The sequence below is a fragment of the Medicago sativa genome, chromosome 1 (assembly GCF_051527215.1).
Source record: "Medicago sativa cultivar Bolivia chromosome 1, Bolivia_mono, whole genome shotgun sequence".
Taxonomy (NCBI): Eukaryota; Viridiplantae; Streptophyta; class Magnoliopsida; order Fabales; family Fabaceae; genus Medicago; species Medicago sativa.
Window position 1 is genome coordinate 6,524,242 of NC_140749.1, and position 7,538 is coordinate 6,531,779.

A 7,538-nucleotide genomic window follows, 5' to 3' on the forward strand; every position below is an offset into this window, starting at 1 on the left:
GAGATTTTTATGTCAAATAAAATGTCAAATAAAATATAGGAAAAAATATAAAAATATTAAGAATAAACGTGGAAGCGACATGTGGCTTAAAAAAACCTTACTTTATATATATACTATTGATTGATTGATTGATGTGTAGTTTGTTGAAATATTTCTGCTACATAAAATATTAGAAATTCAATAAAAATTAAAAAAAAGATACTGAGTGCATAATATCAAAAGTTTGTTGAGATATTTATGTTAAAAAAAATATTGGTTTTTAAAAATAGAAAAAATAATAAAAATATTGAGAATGAATGTGGAAGTGACACGTGGCATAAAAAACCTTACTTTATATATATACTATTGATTATTCTTACCAACTGAGATAAACTCACAAGGACACCTAAAATTAAGTTAAATGAAGACAAGAGTAATTTTGCCTATTATTTTTAATTTAGTAAAATACAATCATGATACGCTATAGAATAAATTTGAATGAAAATTTTACGCTATTTAAACATCTTCATCCTTCTTAAAAAAAAATCTTCATCCTTCTCTTTCAAAAATTAATATTCATAAATAGAATGTTATCATACATATTCAATTTCAAGTATACCATTTTAAAATTTTAATATAACATAGATTTAGAGAATTAAACAAATGAGAAATAAGTGATAGGATTTTTTAGAGTTAAGTGATAGGTTATGGTCTAACATTTCATGTATATGTTATAGAAATCACGCAAACTAAGAAAAATTGATAACTGAAATAAATATAATTACGATTATTTATCTAAATTAACTAACCAATAGTGCATTTTCATTATCATAAATAAGTGAAAAATAATAACTTTGAAGTAATTCACATGGTATTAAGTAGAAAGTACAATTAAAAAAAACTTAAAACTACATTAAAAATTGCATGACACTTTTGTAACAATATTTTTATTTTATTTTTTATAGATTTTATTTTTTATAGATAGATGAAATGGTAAAGTCATTATAAACTTACATATATAAGTGAAGGTGTTGAAATTTGAACCCCAATCATGTTGTCAGGCCTAACAATTTAGACATTTTTGTCGGTTGAGTTAAGAGTTGTGACAATATTTTAAATGTGAAGTTATGAGAGTGTGCATTATATTGCATTAGTAATTATTTATGGGGTCATGTTAACCATTGCCCCCGAGGCATTAGTTAAGAAAGTTAAAAATAAAATTTTTCTATTAAAACAACAAATTTTTTACTATCATAAAGTAGAACATTCCACTTTTCGTCATTTCCCAATGCAAAATTTCTATATGGGAAATGCTAAGAATGTCTTTAGGGCATTGATTAAGAAGATAAAAATAGAAATTTTGTATTGGAAAATGGTAAAAAATGACAAATTTAACTTTTTAAAAAGTTTAAATATTGTTGAATTCAATACAAACGTACTACATTTAGTTTCCTTAACTAGTGTCATAAGGACACTCGTTAGCATAACCATTTCTATATTTGTCTCCTTAACTAGTGTTCGGAGGACTCTAGTTAACATTTCCCTTATTTATAAAAGAAAAATTATCTATAGACAATCATGCACCTATTGGATATCATGAGAGAGTGAGAGAGATGTTACGTTAGTAATGTGATAAGAAGAAAACAAATTGAGAGGAAATCAAATGTTGAATAATTATATGAAAATTAGAGATGTCCATGTATTATCACTCTTTATAAAAATGTGTAATAGTTTGAAATTAATATACAATATTTTTATATTTTATTTAGAGACAAACTTGGAATAATGTAATTAATTAATATTTCATTTATTTAAAAGTAAACTAATAACTTTCGTTTTTAAGTCTAAATATGTATAGAAGCAATGATACGCGTGACGTGGCATGGGCTGTGTGGATGTCTGAATGAGACATGCATTGAGAATTTGTGACCATATAGTATGAATATATTGTTAAACTAGTTTGGACACCCGTGCCAAGCACGGGCTAGAATTTGGTTATACTTGACGTAGAGAATATAATTATGTATCATGTATCGATTAAAGCTAAAAATTTGATAAAATAGTGGAGGTTGAACAACAAACAAATGGAAAAAAAAAAAAAACTCATACCTAAACCTTAAAGTTTTGAATGAAGATATGGTATAATTCTCGCATGTGTGGTTGTTCTTTCTCCAATGTGCCGATCCACACCAGTGATGTCTCCCCTTCAAGGTCCAACGACGGTATCATATCCCGGTTCAACATTGTGGGGGTGCGGTTCTTGGTGTTGGATCACGTATACAGAGACTATGATACTTAGTGGAGAGATGTTAATTTGTCAACTGTGAGTAACAATTTCACATTATATGCAAGAATAGATGTTGAGCAACATATAAGTATGGTGACTCATATATCTAATATCTTACGATTGGTGCAATATCAATTTCATTTATATGATTGGTCTTAGTCTAATGTGATGATACAACCCATTGTAGGCTTCCACAGAAGACATAATATTATGATGATTTTTTTGTTTCAGTTTTTGGCTGTCATTTGTTGAATTCTATTTGGTTATTTCACCATATCATAGATACAAAGAGTCTCACGCTTAAGGGAGAGATGTTAATGTGTCGTGTGTGAGTTAAACTTCTACACATTAGATGCAAAAGTACATAATGATCAATATATAAGTGAAATGTGGTGTCAATCTCATTTTTTTAGGGGTGTGTCAATCTCATTTGTGGGGTTTCTCTTAGCCAAATATGAAGATCCATCCCATTGAAGACTCCCTCATAACTTCAAACATTATGATGAAATATTTTGTTAGTTTTTTAATATCATTAGCTTAATTTTTTATGTTAAATATAAAAAAATCATTTTATTTTTTTGCGTTATTTTAAATTCCTTTATTTTTGGTCTTTGGAGGAATCTAAAAATGGAAAAACGCTAATGTGAGATGTTGAGTTGACAAAATACATGCTTATTAAAAAAATATATGATAGATAAATTAAGGAAATAATTTGATGAGTTACATATATACGCAAAACCTTTGATTAGTTTTAGGATTAATTAGAAGCTGACCCACTTGTGTTGTTTTAATTTTTTGTATTATCCGTTTAGGGTTGACCTACACTTTTGCGCGGATTTACTGGGTTAGGTTTATGTCCCCCTAATTTGTATTTGTATCTCCCCCTTTTTTTAATAATATAATATATATATATAAGCACAAATGAATAAAGTCTAGTTGAGACGTCATATATTCTCTTTAAATTGTGCTTTTAATTTAGAAAAAAAATTACAAATATGATATGTAAAATTTACATTTAGATGTCAACGTATATTGAAGGAGGACACAATCGAAAACCAAACTCTCCACTCAACGAAAAAGGGATTTGAGAATTCGAGAAGAATTTCAAATTTTAGAATGAACGTTGAATTTTGAAACAGTGTGAAAATGTTGAAAGTTAGAAACAATATTTTATAAAATAAAAATCAATTAAATAACCTCAATACCCTCTTCCCCTCAAAAAAGAAAAACATCAATTACTCCTTTAATTTTGTGATATAATCAATGTATGGATATCTTATAGGATAAATGTATAGTTGATTAATGATATGATAAATGTCTAATCTTGAATATCATATTAATGCATTCCTTTCTCACTAAAAACTGAAAATGTACATGCTGATGTGGATTAGTTTGATAACATTTAATGAGCTTAAGCACCATATATGTACACGTGTACTTTTGCATTTTCTGAAGCCAAATCTTTATAATAGAGAAAGTTTTTTTTATATATTAAAACACATTTACGTGCATTTGTTATTTTTTTTGAAAATTACGTGCATTTGTTATTAAAACATATGACATAATTTTAAAAAAAATCAAGATAAACATTATAGGAAATTCGTAAAATTGAAATTTGAAAAATTACCGAGTTATTGGTAAAATTTAATTTTAGATATCATTCAATTCTCCTTTTTAATTATCTTTGTTATTATTATTTCACAAAAAAAATTCCTTTAGAATCTGGCAAATAGACTTTAATTTTACATAAAAAAAAATTGAGGACACATCAAGGTCTGGACATGTCTCATGACTCAATAAGCACTTACAAATTTTTTAGAGATCCCTTGTCAAAGAGATCTTCACGCTAATTGCGGAGATTGAATCCACACCTTGAAATTGAGTCAACTCATTATTAGCAAAACCAATCTTGATTAGGAATGCTATTATTAGTATTATTAGTAGCAAAAATAGTGAATCAAAACATGATATCATATAATGGTATCATTTAAATAACATTTTTTCATCTGACTAAATAAATTAGACATTTAACAGAATCATTTTAATTTAAATTACCACATTAATGACTGTTATTTAAAGAACATTTTATTTTTTAGTCTATTATTTGTCTGACCTATTAAATGACACAGTTTAATATTTATTGGATCAACCCAATTAAAATGACACATAAAATATAATTATTTTAAATTATAAAAATATAAATTTCAAAATTTAATCCATTCAAAAAAAATCAAAATTTAATGAATTTTTTTTTGTGAATTTGTCAAAAACTTTTTTATGTAAATTAAATATTCCCTTAAAACAAATGAATATAAAACATTAATTAAAAGGTTAAAAGATTCAAATAATTCGTTTTTTTATACAGATAGGAAAATCGAACTATTTGAATTTTAAATGTCTTTCATTTATTTTTTATAATATACTACTTCAATATTTGTTTGTTTCCATTTTTTTTTTTTGGTTTAGTTGTTTCCTTTTTTTTTGGTAGTGTTTAGTTGTTTCCTTTAATTAAGGGTTATAATTAACGCTATCATTTAATTTTATTTTTTTCTGTTTCCTGTCTGATCCATCAAATGATGCATTTTCATTCTAAATAATTAAATGACACATTTTAACCTTTATATAATCATTCTAATTTAAATGACATATTAATTACTCTTAAATTGCTTTATCATTATATTATCCTTAATAGATGCGAAAATAATTATATTTGAGAACTATGTTAAATTATTAAGTATACAAAAATACATGAAAATTTTGTGTTAATATAATTCATTTTTTGTTATATTTGAGAACTATATTAAATTGATTTTTTTTTCTCAAAAAAAAAATCATTTTGGCTTGTTAAAAATACGAAATACGTGAAACTTAGAAAGGAAAAAAAAACAAAAAGAAAAAAGGCATGACATTGAGACAAAAGATTGAAAATAATACGATTTTTGATTGAAATGGTGGGTGGAATTGCTTGCAAATGGATGATATTTATAATAAAGGGTAGATAACAAAATTAACAATATTATTTAGTAGTCCCCACAAAAAAAAATTATTTAATAGTAACTATCTAATTGACAAATTAAAGGAGAAAAAAGTCATATATTGATTGTCAAATAAATAAGATGAAATGGCACTTAAAGGATTGTGTATTATCTCATATATGGTCAAAAGAAATAAAAAAGAAACCATGTATATTGCTCAATGGTTGATTGAAGCTTTTGATACATTCTATTGAAGAAACTATGATAAGTGAAAAGCCGTCATAGTAAAACATGATGATTTAAGATGTCTTCTTATTAGAAAAGGTTTGTCCAAATTAGATGATGTGAACCAATTGTATGCAACATTTATGATGATGTTTAACATGTTCGGAGATGTGTTTGAAATCATCAATTAGGATTCATCAAATAAGAGTTCATGTGTAGGATTCATCAAATAAGAGTTCATGTGTAATATACGTTTTTGTGCAAGACAAAAATTCATAAAATAGATATAGATAAAGGCTAAATCAATTTATTGAGATTAGTTTATCGACATATAAATTCATTAAATAATATTCAATAAACCTAAGGCATCTAAACTCTAACATCTTGATTCTATATCAAATACAAAACATTGTCTTGACTAAAAATTATATCGGTTGATGCCTCTAACATCTTGATTCTATATCAAATGCAAGACATTGTCTTGACTAAAAATTATATTGTTGATGTTGAACATCTTGAAGTCGTAGAATGTAGACACATGCTCTCCAATGAGATCCTGGGAAAGTAACATTATCAATTAACAATTAGATACAAATAAAAAAGAAAATCCACCCCATAATCTACGACCAAGTGATTAAACTTCTATGATTTCAAAACACATAAAAAATAATGAAAAAAATAATGATTTGTTGATGGGGAAGAGACACATGAAAATAATGAAAAACAAATTGTCTATATATAGGGGAAAAAATCATGGCATGATCAATTTTGATTGGTTGATGAAAACTAAATGAGTCATTGTCCATCTTGATTGGCTAATAAAAAAACAAATGAGTCATAATTCAATTTGATTGGATGATAAGAAAACATTAAATGTGATGAAGAATGTGAAGATGCCACATGTACTTTTGCCCATAGAAGTAAGCTTTTGTATTATATAAAGATTAATTAGTTTAGTTTGGTAAGGCAGTTTAATAAGGACGAAAAGAGCTGTCATATATTGTACCTCAATGTTTCAAATTGCACACAATTTTTTGAAGTGCAACGGAAATAAGAAGAACTTGAGGGCACGGTATATATTAATAGATGGAGTTTCTGTAAAGAGAATAAAATCAGATTTATTTTCTCTTGTCCTATCTTAGTTTCTAGATTTTATTCTTTGGCCTTTTTCAACTCCTACAATGTTTCTTTAAGCCCTTGCCAAGGGTCGTGCTAATGGCCGGTGCAATTTTTCTAAAGAACAACCATGAGATGACCTCACCAAACACACTTTGAGTTTGAAGACAAATTTTGCTATAAAAAATTGGACACCAACATTCTTTTTTTGACGCGTGTAAGGAATGGGAGCGCAAGAAACGGCGGAATCTATGGTGATAGCTTAATTAAGGGACTATATCCTGATTTTATTTGTGTTATTTGGCTTTGTTAGGGTAATCTGTATATTGGATTACTGAAAACTTTGAGGAATTCGATTAATCTTTGATCAATCTTAATTTATATATTTGATATCACAGCTTGGCTCCTAGCTTTGTGGTAGATATTATTCCTTCAGTTATGCATATGTTGGAACCATCAAATACATACTTGGTTTGAAGTTGGTAAAGACGTAAAGTATGTTTAGAGAAAAGTAATTTTGCATAAGTAGAGACTTTGATTTTACCTTCAATGTACTCCTTAAGTTGAATTGATTGGTCAAACTAAATTGGGCTTTCAAGTACTTTGATATGAAAGTTGTCGTTGAATTTAAAAGTTAGTCGATGATTCGACTAATAACTCTCTGTGATAATGTTGTGGGTGAGGTCGTTGGCTTTCATACGACGTTGAAGTGGATGGCGGATCTTCACTATGATAATGTCGACTTTGCTTTAGACTCCAAGGTAGTGGTTGATCATTTTAAATCAAGTGTAGAGGATGACAGTGAGTTTGGTTGTATTATGTATGCTTGTAAACAGTTGTTTGAGAATAATTTTCAGAACTGATCTCATGTCGAGTTCAATAGGAGGCAAGTCAATGAGATCTCTCATGCATTAGTAAGTGTAGCACCATCTAATGCTAGCTCTCATGTCTATGAT